Source organism: Achroia grisella, unplaced genomic scaffold (genome assembly GCF_030625045.1).
Source record: "Achroia grisella isolate CSIRO2021 unplaced genomic scaffold, CSIRO_AGI_Agris_v1 utg109, whole genome shotgun sequence".
NCBI lineage: Eukaryota > Metazoa > Arthropoda > Insecta > Lepidoptera > Pyralidae > Achroia > Achroia grisella.
The window spans coordinates 1,413,142-1,429,051 of record NW_026712573.1 but is presented as its reverse complement, the minus strand read 5'-3'; positions in this window follow the sequence as shown (position 1 = coordinate 1,429,051).

Sequence of the window (15,910 nt, the reverse complement as noted above, 5' to 3'; positions counted from 1 at the left end):
AAATATATTTTTTTCTTTTCGCCCAAGTAATTTAACCATTTTCTGAGCAGTGATGTGCCACAATTGAGGCATTGACGAATCTTATCGAACTCCCTCGAGCTTACGGCCTTATCGTGGCTCAGTTAGCGGCTCTTTGGGAAACAATGTTCCATCAGCGATGGTCGAATATTCATATGCGTCATCTGAATTTTGGTCATCTCAGAAATTAAATTTAATTAAGTGATTACTGTTTTCATTTATATATTTAATTATTTATAGAAATATCTGGTAGAATACAGAAATTATCATAGATAAGAATATATAAATACAGATAAGATAATATATATAAACAAAGAACATATGACTACAAAATAGAAAAAGGTATCCGCATAACCAGCACAAAATATCTATAGCCAATGACATCTCCCATGCGTTGCCATTCTAAAAGTTTTGTCTTATCTCTGTAATACCTTATTTCACTCCAGCTTCAAATAGCCTGTCAGTTGACGGCAAAAATAGACAAGACAAAGGTACCCGAGCGAACGACTTTGCTCAGTCTCCATGTGGTAAAAATATTTACCAGATCTAACCCATTCGCTAATCCTGTCCAAATCCTTGCGTCCCCGTTTACACGGTTGTCTTGGATGCGCGTAAAGCTTCCCTCCGATGATAAGATGGATAGATACATCTTTTAGTACTGTAGCTTTTGTGTCCGTGTTTTATGACTTGAGAAAGGGACGCCACAGCAAACTGTCTCAGTAAATTATTTATAATGCGGTGGACGGAAAGGAAATTGGTACAGTGAATTGTGTTGAGTTTATTGGAGGAATGGAAGCTCATGAATCAAATAGGAGTTAGTTTGTTGACTATCACTTTCGTATTTACAATTTACATGCCTTTCTCTAATGGCTGCATAAATATTTTATTATTAGTATATATTTTTTTTGCTGATATATGTATATGATAATCAAATATTTATAATATACACATGTATTTTCTTTAGTCTAATTCTAATTTATTTTAAAAAGTTCATAAATAAAAATATAATACTAAATATCAATGTTATTAAATAATTTATATATATTTCTACACAAATATGTATTTTGATATTAATAACAACGAATCTTTTTGGAATTCAAAACACTAACACTGTATGTTATTTTTATTTTATTTAACCCTTTACCTTAACCTAAAGTGTTCTTCACATCAAAGAAAAAACTTTTTTTTCCCTTGTATTCCTATTAGGGACTGCCGCATTTTCCCTGGTGTTGTAATATCAAATCTCCAAAGTGACGCATCTAACTGACGGATTGAGGTTCTGACACAGTGCTTTATAGTTCAGCAAACAATTCGCGTCTATATATACGTCTAATAATAATACATATAATCTATTTATACGAGTATCTATGTAAGTTATTACTCTTAGTTTATTTTCAATTATAATTTGTATACACATTTGTGGTAGTACTGTGCTACTAAAGGAATTGATATATAAAACTTATATCTAGCAACCTACATCTAGTAAGTATTAGAAAAAGTGCATTTTATATTCAGTGCAGAACATAAATAATAAAGTCGATTAGTTATGAATATCTTTATAGAATCTATTGCTATTCTTTCAAGACAAGCAAGCATGTTTAATTCATTTATAATTTGTGTGCAACTATATTTTATCTGTTTAGTAAGAAACTTTCAAAATATATTTTCACGTTTTTTTATAATACCAGTAATATAGCTAATTAAAATTATAATATATTTTGTTATCTATGGGTTAGTATATAATTATCAAACGATATCATTCTTTGTTTGTCTAACAGGTAAAGTATGGTGTTATGTTCTCTATATGTATACAATATTTTAAATTATGCATTAAAACTTAAATGGACAAGTAGCAGGTCTCGGTACTTGCTATAGACTTTAAACAAAGTATCTTGTCTATTTCAGCTGCCAAGCAACTTGCATTTAGACACTTAGTCTTCTGGACTGACAATACAAGTCTATGGTGTATATAGAAGACGGTTACCTCTTTTTTTTGGTAGATCAATAATAATAAATGATAGAAAGACATGCTTGTAGTCTGTTTGTCTGTACTTCTGTCACCGCAAAATGCAAGTGATAAAACAAATATATATAAAGAACACTTCTATTTTAAATATAGATAAACGAATATATAAAACATCCACTGATTGTAGGTCTAACAATAATGTCAGTTTGTTTTATATTCCAATTACAGAAAAACATATTTTCAAATAGATTATATGAAATTAGTTTTTGTGTCTTTTAATTGAAATGTATTTTTGTGTGGTCTAATATTAACACCTGTGTGTCACAGTCACACACAAAGCTCAGGAACAGGTGTTTCACGTGTATTTCCTTTGGATAAAGGACAACCCGTGCTTGTGATACATTGCCTTGTGACACGACAACGTACGTCACTGTCCCCATACGACATTTTATAGACGATATAAAATTCGGCTTCTCCTGAAGCTTGCATAGAACAAATTGTGAATAATACTTGTTGACGTTGAATACATTTTACTGTTTACTCGAATGCCATATAAGAAATGGGATATGTTTTTCAAATATCCGTATATATCATGATGTTTGCGTTAATTCTATAAGGTTAGTTTGAATAAATTTATAGATTTTAATAAATGTTTTTTTTGGTATTGAAATTTAATTTTTTTCCTTGATCTTCTCTTGTCTTTTTTTCTTCTAAAAGGTAAGGAACCTTTTAGAAGAAAAAAAATTAAATAATTATAGGGGATAGTTAAAAGAATACTAGATATAAGAGAAATAAAGAGAATCAAATGAAAAAAGAGACATAAGTGAATTGCAGAGACAATTAGAATTTGTTAACAATAGAAAATATAAATATTTCTAAAAAGGATATATGATCCTATATAGTCAATGAATTTATTATAGACTGACTTTGTAGTTAGTGAATGTGTTACATGCCTGCTGTTTTGGCCAAATATGAACCTACATCGTGATGTTTAGATCCATATTGTGTTTAACAAGACATTTTAACTACCATATTTGACGCAATTAAGTATATTATTACTCGTATTATAAAAAATATGTTAAAAGTATAAGGACAGTAAGTACTAGTATAAAAGGATTAGAATTAATTTCCTTAGCTTATAAATTGTCAAAGTTATTTATATTAGTAGTAGTTGTTACTAATGATCAGCTGATGACAGGTTTACTTACAAATAAAATGATAGTTTCCACAAACAACAACGTGAAGAACCTCAAACTAATGAAATCGTAAATATATAAAATCCATGATCATTCTAAGTTGGTCTCTGAACTGCTAATTAAGTTCTTCAAACTTCAGTAGTCAAAATTTAAATAAAGCTGCTTACAAGAAGGTTCCGTTGTTATACCTTATTCATCCTTGACATACATAACGTATATTTCTTCTGCAGACTAAACAAAGAAGAGAGAAATATCCACCAATATTCAACTCCTTAAAAATGTAAAGGTCTCGAGGAAAATGCATGCTAACGTAACTATTCTAAGTAACGAGCAGGTCACAGTCGAGATAAATGAAGTTGATATTACCCAGTAGTTCAAAATAAAGAAGACGTTTGTTACGGAAACGAAATTATAGGAACTACACAATTTTCAAAAAATTTTACATTTTTCATTTATAAAATTAATTTATATACCCACGATAACTTTAACGGTTTTATTAAGAAAGTGACAAACAACTTCTGTATAAATAAACAGTAGCCAGAACATCACGTCGTCACGTGATATCTGCAGTCCGCTTTATTTTGTTGCAATTCTTGGGTATATCATTCCTCTGTACTGTAATTTCACAGTCATACCCTAAACCGAGACACATCTCACAAACTTATCAGCGCGAAATAGGTGAGGTGGAAGTATTCACGTGGACCAATTGTACAAAGTCTCTATACAGATGTTTATATGAGAGGCAATACGAAAGTTATATGGCTTTATAATTTTGAAAGTATCATGTAGCTTAGATTTTATTTCTAGAACATTCTGACATAGATGTAATAGGTTTAGGTTTGTACAAAGTTAGACTACCGTTTGTAAACCGCAAGACAAGACAGCCAAAGTAACATTTTACAAAGAGCTACGTAAGATTTTCTTTGGAGGAAACTTCAAGTACTTTAACAATGTTGTCCTAACGTGAACGTGATGGTCTTAAAGCGGTTGCAGTACTGTCTTCCTGAACTACATTTGACGCGTCGAAATCTTTGTTACAATCCTACTAAATTATAAACGTGAAATTTGGATGGCTGTTTCAACATTTGTTACTTGTACTTTTAAGCAAAAATGATGATAAATTTATACATATATTATAAATTTATTATTCAGGGAAAAATAGAAGGCAAAAGGGGAAGAGGTACAGTTACGTCAAATAAATTAAAAACAAAATTGGAGTCGTGTGGTATCAACATTTTAAGAGCATGATGGAATATCGTGGATAGTGGCAAGAGCTTTATCTACAAGAGCGTGGGTCTTAAATTTTGAATGAATGAATGAATAAAAATAATGGATCAAAGTATACTATTATTACCGCAGGCTCGAAAGGCAAAATACCGAACAATAGTAGTAATTTAGAAACTTTATAAATTAAAAGAAACATTATTTAAAAAAAAATATTAGTAAATAAAATATTCCGTTACCTACTCAGTAAATTCAGAAACCTCAACCAGGCTTTTGTGAATAAAAATTACAAATAGAAAAGTAAAGCCTGCAAACTGAAAGGCAGGTACAGTGGGATCGCAAACGAAAGCCTTCGGTCAAAGTACGTATTAGCTGGAGAGTATTAAGGTTTTACAGGTTAAAGTTACTTCGACGTGGAACAAGGCACCAAACTGTATTATTGGAAGGTGGAATTTTGTTTTACATGAGAAATCCGGTTTTCCGGAATAATGTTGAATTTCAAAGTAGATATTACTTGCAGTTTGGGTAAGTTTACTATTTCAAATACCATTACTCTAACATATATTCTCTAATTAATAAAAAAGACTTCTATAGAAAGTTTTGTTATCAATGACGACTAATCCAAGGCGACGAATTTTGGTGATTTTAATGACTGAAAAAAAAATTGAGCCAGTAATGTCTGGAAGTTACATACTGAATAAAATCAATAAGAAGGTATCATAAAATATAATAACTTATTAATATAAGTAGACATAGATATCTCTTTTATTGTTACAACAGTAACAATAAGCAGTCATATACAAATATAAATATATTTTAGTGTGTCAGATTTAACCTACATGTGTGATTGTTTCACTGACAAATCTTACAATCGCAAAAGTTTATTTAAATGTTTTACAAATAATAAAGGGTTCTCAATGCATGATTTTTTATTTTCATGAAAATAATTAAACGTATTATAGTATTTAAAAAATAGGTATTGAAATTGCAAATACGAAATTTCTATTTCCGACTACTCAAAGGAATGGTATAGTAATTCACTCAGCTGCAGTAAGGAGATATAGCAGACAAGTCTACTATCGGATGTTTTTCTTATAACAAGTTGGTTTCTTGGTTGGTTGGTTAGTGAGATAAACTGTTTTCGAACTCAAATAGGGGGATATATAAAATATTTCTTTGATGACTTGTATATTTGAAATTTAGTGTAAAAAATAATATAGATTACAATGATGTAATAATTAACTCATTTTATCAGCGTCTCGTAATAAAAGTTTTGATTTTCCTCTTGAGTATTTATTTTTGCATTGATCTGAGTATTTCTATTTGTCCATACATTGGTAACGGTTAAAACCGATTTCTTGCAACTGAATATACGCGTGCAAACAGAATATATATTTGCACGTTCATAAACTTATATTTTAGGAAATAGACTATAAAATTTTGACCAATTTCCAAAATTTGTTATTTACGAGTTGATGCACGTTATTATAAAGTATGTAATACATCTCATCTAATTATTTGGCTTCAATTGTTTTTATTCTCAATACCTTCAATTTATCCAACCTCTACCTTACATAACTGGTCAAAATGAATAGAAAAGACCTGCTAACAAAGTCACGAAGTACAATCAGCGACCGACAACAGTAACTTGTCGAGACATAAATTCCGCCCCTTAGGCTATAAAGCTTGCTACAAACAAAATTGATTAGCGGGAATCTGCTTATCCGACCATTTGAACCTTCATAAATTATCGGTTAATGTCTCTCAGGAGTAAGCTTGTATCCGGCTCCCCAATTTGGTAATATGGCTTGCAATGGTTTAACTGTAAGCGGCTCAATCAGTATTGCCCGATGACCGTCTTACTTTTCCTCAAATTTTAAATATGTCCCTAAAAGTCAGCTTTTGAAGAAATATCCCCCAATAAGGAAATTTGTATTAGCTGTCTATTTTTGTTGGTTATTTTTGTTGGTTGCACAATTCTCTAATGATTTTTTAGGATTCACATGTTCTAAAACAGTATTTTCTTCTTTTGTAGTTAATTGAACTACCTTGATGGGTTTTAGGCTACTTGTTCCACTGTTCTTATTTAGCCCAAAAATTATGTTCTTGTATTTTTTTAGTTCTACATTACCATGATAAAAACAAGTTACGATTTTCTTGCACTCATAAATTGCGGCAATGATACAAATTCCACCAAACTTTTACATGCAAAATCCCCCTAGATTTAGAGGAAAACCCACAAACTGGTATCACTGAGCTCAATTGAAGATATTCAGATTTTAAAATGGCTGTCATCATCCTGCTTATATGTATAAATGTGGGATATTTTATGCCACACGGTATCTTTTAATTTGTTTTCAACACTTTTTTAAATGTCTATATTTGATTTTTAATTTACAAAATCGTATTCATGTTCCAAGAATCTTATTAAACATTTTATAAATCATTTTACAACTTACCGCAATCGGAATTTTATTGATAAAGCCTTCTTAGAATAAAATTTATAAACAGAGTTCATATTCTATATATTTTTTATGACAATAAATAAGAATTATTCTCATAAATAATATATACTTATGTAATAAAATTATTTTTGTTTCGTTTACACCTGATTTTTATATTGCGACTTTTAGATTGATTATACCCACGCTGTACATTATTAATTTTCAAGTTTAAAATAATTTAATTTAATTCAAGACCCTGTTAAATTAACGATAAAAATATATAGTTTTTACTTTATAATGTTCCGGAATTATTATGAAAGAAACAAAGACTTATGCTATAAGTATATAGAACTTTTCTAACATTCAGTAAACATTTAAAAAGATCCACTCTATTATGAATAGAACCCCGATCGATTTGTCGTTAGAAACTCCATATATCAAAGGAAAGCTGCTTCAACATCCTGTTTAAACATAATAAAATGTAATATAACATCTGAACGTAATCCCCTTTTACCTTTTGCTGTCGAATAATAAAAGCAAAATTTAGGTACATTTGACTTTTCTTGAAAACAATAAATAGTTTTAGACATACTCGTATCACATCGGAATTTAGTAATTTACAAAGTCAATGATAAAATTTCTTATACCATATTATTTAGTTGAATTTTCATTGTTATTTAACCTTTGACGGCGTTTAATTGGCAGATACAGAGATAGAGGAACTAATAAGAAAGTCAGAAATCATATTTTATAATGGTCTTTTAATTAATATGTGTGGAATAAAACATAGGGCAAAAATGTGTCGCCACGAAGAAAGCGACAGATATTAATTTACTATAAAAAAATTTAATATGTAGGAAGTGAGTATGTCGAATACATGACATTAGTCCGTCGCATTAATTGTTCATACACTGAATTTTGAATATTGGAAATTCAGTGTACGAGCAACTAATGTCATCCAGCATCATCTACGTGATCATTTAGTTTACTAATTTGTAAAAAGTCATCTGTTTTTGTAAAAAGTCGTATGTACCCATATAGAAGACTTTTTACAAAGGCTAAACAAACACTTATGCTATATATAATAAAAATACAATATTTTTTGTAACATTCAGCAAATCTAAAAAGTCTCCTATTACACCCGCCACATAGCTTAGATATAAATAATTAATTGATTGAAATATTGATTGGATATAAATAAATAGCCCTTAGACAAGTAACACAGTGCCATCTAGTCCCACGGTAGGCAGACTTTGTGTTATGGGTAATATACAACTGATATAAATACTTATATTTTTTTGTAAATACATATACAATATAGATAAAAGACATTCAGCCCGATGCAACAATCATAATCATAAATACAAGTCTATGCACCGTATGAGGAATCGAATCCGCGACTATCGGAAGTAAAGCGGTGTGCTATACCGCTAGATTAACCAAGGCTAAGGCTAGAGAAGGAGTAATATCAAAGTTCTCCGGTGAGTATCAGAATGATGACTAAATGTCCGTGGAGCTGTTCACAACTAGGGGACGGTGTTGACCTCCACGCGGTACCCCCTGGAAACCATCGTGATAAATTCTGGGTGAATTCGTCACGATGGGCTAAGTAACCTGACCTCATGCTCAACTTATCATCCTCCACTGGTGCCCCGCCAGCGTAAACCGTTAGCGCAGGCGGGTGTGTCATTCCATTATCATCCTTAAAAAAAAAAACTAGGGGACGGTAACCACATAGAATTAGGCGAGACGTCGCACCGAATTCGTTGTCATTCCAATTCCATTAAAAAAGTACTTTTCTATTTAAAAGAATTCTTAACTAGCTGTGCCCGCGATTTCACTTGCATGAAATTTATATATACACATAGGCGTTATTCTTATGTATAAGCTATATTATTCTGAAGTTCTTTTAAAAATCAGTAGTTTTTGCGTGAAAGAGTAACAATATAATATCCATCCATACATACTCACAAACTTTCGCGGTTATAATATTAGTAAGCTGCAAAATATGAATTTATATATAACAAGTCGAATACTTATGTCTAAGACGTTAGGTGTTACTTATAAATGTATGCAACCTCATTTTGCTATATTATGTAACTTAAAAAAAAAAGAACACAGAACACTAACTAAATTTGTCAGTCTGAGCTAATTCATTGGAGGGAAAATACAAGATCCTTTACATGAGTACAGAATATTTGTTTTATTTACAAAAGAACAAAAGGATAGTACAAACAACTTATCTATACTCATTTTATATTTTCCTTCATCACAGTTGAGTAGACGTCTACAACACTTAGCATGAAAAGCGGTTGTTTCTATTGTTTCAGAATTTCCGTTAAGTGCCAACTATTGTTGTCTATAACTATTGGCAAATTACTTGTAAGTGTACGTCTTAATAAATGATAATATTAACGTGTTCATCGGTTCGGTATTTCTCTGGAAGATTAATATCGAGTAAACTTGAGCAAACAATAGAGTACTTCAACCACATAAATCCTTGTTTTATCCCATTGCTCTTCTCTGTAATAGGAGCATACAAGCATGCTTGTTTATTAAGAAATTCAACGTAATATTAATAAATATATCAATGATAACTATTATTTAGTGGTACACATACTAGATATACTGGCCTAACGTGCTACATGCATATATTCAGTTGAAAAGTAATCCAAGCCTTAGTTTCTCTTTCGGCGTTACCAGCTTGAATGTATAATATAAAATAATCTAAATTTACCTAGGAGATCATCCATCAGCAAGGTCTTTCTGCAAGAAGTTATATAGTGAAAGGAAACGGCAGAGAACTAACGGTAATCTTTAGTCGAGTTCTGCTCCTTTAATCCGCCGTAAGAAAGTCCGTTCGGCCGGGATATTTCTAACTCCACCTCCTCTTTGCCCCTAGGACCGGAGTACTCGCCGTGAAGGAGGCATCATCCCAAACTTACCTAAGAAGCGGGCGTGTATTTCCACTTTTTGTAAATATATAGGTACTTAATATATATAGAAAATATATAGACTATGATAAACGAAACTACTCATGAATACAATAGAAAAGGCGGTGAAGATATATATATATATATATATATATATATATATATAAACACCTCTTTGGGCACTTTGTTGATCACGCCACAACCTAAACACTTGCCGATTCCACCTTTTGCACTGAATAACTTGACTCCTATCGCGTATATCTCAGGCGGTATGGCAACGTCGCATTCTATTTTGCGATGCGGCCATATATATTCGTCGATAGTACGATATACTCGACACTTTTTTTACTAATAATTCGTGACTGAATGGCTCCGAACGGCTAAATTTTTGGTATACACAAAGACTTTTTGGCTCTGAATATATTCCAAAAATCAATTAATTATGTTGATCACTTTATATACTCGTCCTTACTGCGATACTTACTTTCATCCGAATATATATAGATACCGTAACGGTCTATCAATTATGACTTTATTAATTTACTAATGTAGATATTTTATATTCGCAATGCTCCATACATGCAAGCTCCAGCAACGGTGGAGGCAGGGTCCCCCCTGCACCGTACACCGCACCCCGCGCACACAAACAAATTAGATATTTTTTGAATACACAAAGACTTTTTGGCTCTGTATATATATTTCAAAAATCAGTTAATTGTGTTGATCACTTTATATACTGGTCCTTACTGCGATACTTATTTTAATCCGAATATATATAGATACCGTAACGGTCTATCAATTATGAATTTACTAATCTAGATATTTTATATTCGCAATGCTCCATACATGCAAGCTCCAGCAACGGTGGAGGCAGGGGGGAGCACCGTACACCGCACCCCGCGCACATAAACAAATTAGTATAAATTAAATTCATAAGATTATTTATATATTTCGACTGCCTCGGTGGTCACACCGCTTTACATCCGATGGCCGCGGGTTCGATTTCTCGCACGATGCAAACATTTGTACTCATCGGTCATCGATTGTTTTCATCGGTCTGGGTGTTTTATATGTATATTATATATGTATTTACAAAATAAAAATATCTATTTATATCAGTTCAGTATCAGTCTGTGTTAATTGTCCAGGGTTATTTATTATATTTTTATAAACGGTTATCTTTTTCCATCGCACCGCTCGCTATCGACAGTGAATTCATAGAAATGTCACTCTAAAAACAAAAATAGTTTTGTGTTTTGTATTTCAAATACTAAATGCAAAATAGGTATTTTCAAAATACTTTTTAAAAATTAAGTACCTTTTGAATTTTTGTCCAAACCTCAGATATTTTATTTATTTTAGGTATATCAATCATTACATAGTAATATAAAAACAAAGTCGCTGTCGCATCTAACAGTACATAAACAAAGAAAGAAGACTTTGGCTCTGATACCGTAACGGCCTATGAATTATGAATTTATTATACCTAATCTAGATATTTTATATTCGCAATGCTACGTACATTGTAATATCCGCCTCCATTCATTGTAACGGTGGAGGGACTAAATAGTTGAATAAAACTGAATAAGCAGTTGCTCCACTCTATAGGTACTGCGTCGTCGTCGTATGCTGTTCATTTTTTCACTCGTTTTGGCGCCAAGAGAGGGTCACATAGTCGTGGTCAAGTTAAGAACTTATAATTTAATTTTGATAACAATAGATACAAGTAAAAAGTAGGTATTATATTAATGTACGTAAGTACTGTACTTAAAAATATTTATTCTTTACTGTATGTACATTTGAAAAACTTAACACTTAAGGACTTGTACATATACACGTACATACTGCCATTTTCTCTTAAAGACATCCAGAGAAGCACTATTTATCAAATACGCGGGGTGCACCGACCTTTGACCTTATAACACCTGATTCGCGCGTAACGAATTACATTGCTACTTTTTGGTATTTTATAGTGGATATGTCACTATAAAATATTATTATTTCTTTAGATTATGACATAATAACATAGTTTACATGATTTTAAGGGAAACATACGATAAAAAAAAAAAAATCCCGTAAAATGTAAAAGATAAAAAATGGTTATTGTTGGTTATCCTTAAGAGATAGACATATACCATCACGGACTTTTTTGTTGACCTTATTTTGATACATCTCAAAGCACTAGACAACACGCATTTTCATTAAACAGTATTGTATTTTTTTATTTCTTTAACTTTAATGCACAAAAAAATTTGTACATGTGGCGGACTTAATATTTTGCCGCGTTATTTACCAGGCAACCATGAGTGGTGCAGCGAAAGATTATTGGCGGTGCACTAATATAAATAAGAAATGTCAAAAAAAGATTTATAAAGATAATAAAGATAAGCAAAATATACATTTCTATAAAAAAATAACAATATACATACATAAATATATATCTAAATATAACCCATAAATGTATAAATATTATATATAAGTAAATACATAATGATCCGATAATCAAATTATAAGTACAGTCTCAAATTGAAAGTAAGAAAATCAGAAAATATAGAGAGAACTATATGGATATAACAGAAAGATGTGAAAAAAGGAGGACAGTAAAAAAGTTATAAATTTAAATAATGTTCCCGCAATTTCTGTTTAAATGAATTTATTACATTATTATATATATTAGGCATACGACTAGCCTTATGACTGTTACTTTTTTTTTAATCTATACATCTATACATGTAAATAAAATTGGAGTGTCTGTTTGTAATATTGAAATAACCGTTTTTTACTACTTGCATATGAATATAAATACGGTACATACACCAAAATAACATATTTTACAAGTTTTGTCTGTCTGTCTGTCTGTTTGTTCCGGCTAATCTCTGAAATAGCTGGACCGATTTTGACGGGACTTTTTTTGGCAAGTAGCTGATGTAATAAGGAGTAACTTACGCTACTGTTATTTTAGAAAAATAAAATAAAATTTCACGCGGACGAAGTCGCTGGGGCCAGTTAGTCTATAGATATACCGAGATTTAATGTTTAAGTTGCTATTATGTTGTTGACAAAATTTTACTGTAATGTTACTATTACGTTATCCTACACAATTTGTATTATTTTGGATGAATAAATAAATAAATAAATAATAATCTATACATCTATACATTTAATAAAAATTGGAGTGTCTGTTTGTAATATAGAAAAAACCGTTTTTTACTACATGCATATGAATATAAATACGGTACATACACCAAAATAAAATATTTTACAATTTTTGTCTGTCTGTCTGTTTGTTCCGGCTAATCTCTGAAATGGCTGGACCGATTTTGACGGGACTTTTTTTGGCAGGTAGCTGATGTAATAAGGAGTAACTTAGGCTACTTTTATTTTAGAAAAATAAAGTTAAAAGCCACGTGGACGAAGTCGCGGGAACAGCTAGTGTATAATATATTAGAGATACCTACGTGTTTTTTTATTGATGACTAGCTGTACACGGGATTTCGTCCGTGTTGAATTTAACTTTATTTTTCTAAAATATAAGAAGTTAAATTCCACGCGGACGAAGTCGGGTGTACAGCTAGTTGTCGGTAGTCTAGCGATTTAGCTAGCACACTGCTTTGATTCCTGCTTGGTGGTCGAGGGTTCGATTCCTCGCACGCTGCAAACATTTGTATTCATGAGTATGATTGTTTGTAACGGTCTGGGTGTTTTCTATGTATAGATAATATATATGTATTTACGAAAAAAAATCTTTGTATTTATATCAGTACCCATAACATAATCTTCAGCTAGCTTAACTTGGGTCTAGATGAAGCTGTGTGAATTGTCCTGAGATTACTATTATTACTATAATAAATCTTTTCAAATCAGCCGATGTTTATTTTTGCCATAATACGTGCTGTTACCATGTGATAATATTACGTACGTACTTATTAAACTATTAACTTATTATTAAATTGTTTGTAACGGTCTGGGTGTTTTCTATGTATAGATAATATATATGTATTTACGAAAAAAATCTTTGTATTTATATCAGTACCCATAACATAATCTTCAGCTAGCTTAACTTGGGTCTAGATGAAGCTGTGTGAATTGTCCTGAGATTACTATTATTATTAATTGGTACACAGGTAAACTACTAACTATGCCATATTGGTGTTGTTTGTTATGGTGAAAAAACTAGTAGGTATATATATAAGTTACACGTACAATTTCAAAGACTTATTTCTTGAAAACTACTGGCTATTCTGAAATAAAACTTTAGTGTTTGTATATGTAATGTTTGCATATAAAATATGATTAAAGGTTACCAGTGTATTTACACTTTTACTGAACAAACAGAGTTGTTTAATACTGAAAATATTGTGTGGAAGGCATCAATTACTTTCAGTGCATGTATAGCTTTTCTCTTTTCCTAATTATTATTATTATTAAGTTTAAAGTGGTTGAATTTTACGTAAGGGGTTTTTATACATTATTTCTAATGTACCATTTATTTTAAGTTTTTTAAACTCTATTCATCGAGACCTATCTAATGAGTCCAAACACGATATTTCTGCTGTAAGTTTTCGAAGAGTATGTTCATCATCTGATAATACTGGTGCCAGCATGAAGTCAAGGTTAACAGATAACTAATTACTTTTATTTCGTCAAAATCTTTAGATTACGTATAATAAATTCATAATATCGCTACCTATTCAAATCAAAACAAGTATTAGGTACTTCATGTACTAGTATATAAATTCATCAACACACAAGTAAATGATTTTTAAATATATTCAGAGCCAAAAAATCTTTGTGCATTTAAAAAAAATGCCGATATGGATTCACTATTGCAGGAAATTGTTGAAAAAATATATATCGAGTATAAGTATCTACTACTATCGACGAATACATTTGGCAACAACGCATGGTCTCGGTCGGAACGGCAACATCGCATATTAGAATACAAAGATAGTGGTAGAACACGGAACGGCAACATGTTGCCGTTCCACCACGCTACCGTTATAGTGGTAGAAAGAGAGAGACAGTGGAATCAGCAATATCTACGGATCGTGGCTGGATCAACTAAGTGTGCAAATGTAAGTATATATATATATACTTACATTTGTCTTTAATTCAAAGGAAATATAAATAATGAACGCATCACATTTAAAACAGTAATAAGTACGTACGTAATATTATCACATGGTAACAGCACGTATTATGGCAAAAATAAACATCGGCTGATTTGAAAAGATTTATTATAGTAATAATAGTAATCTCAGGACAATTCACACAGCTTCATCTAGACCCAAGTTAAGCTAGCTGAAGATTATGTTATGGGTACTAGACAACTGATATAAATACAAAGTTTTTTTTCGTAAATACATATATATTATCTATACATAGAAAACACCCAGACCGTTACAAACAAATGATTGTTTGTAACGGTCTGGGTGTTTTCTATGTATAGATAATATATATGTATTTATGAGTATGAATTTGTATTCATGAGTATGAACTCATGAATACAAATGTTTGCAGCGTCCGAGGAATCGAACCCTCGACCACCAAGCAGGAGTCAAAGCGGTGTGCTAGATAAATCGCTAGACTACCGACTACTAGCTGTACACGCGACTTCGTCCGCGTGGAATTTAACTTCTTATATTTTAGAAAAATAAAGTTAAATTCAACACGGACGAAATCCCGTGTACAGCTAGTCATCAATAAAAAAACACGTAGGTATCTCTAATATATTATACACTAGCTGTTCCCGCGACTTCGTCCACGTGGTTTTTAACTTTATTTTTCTAAAATAAAAGTAGCCTAAGTTACTCCTTATTACATCAGCTACCTGCCAAAAAAAGTCCCGTCAAAATCGGTCCAGCCATTTCAGAGATTAGCCGGAACAAACAGACAGACAGACAAAAATTGTAAAATATGTTATTTTGGTGTATGTACCGTATTTATATTCATATGCAAGTAGTAAAAAACGGTTATTTCAATATTACAAACAACAGGCTTCAACATTCTCAAGTACCACAAAAAAGATGTTTTTATTAAAAACAAGGTGTTCCCGCGACTTCGTCCGCGTGGAATTTAACTTTATTTTTCTAAAATAAAAGTAACCTAAGTTACTCCTTATAAATCAGC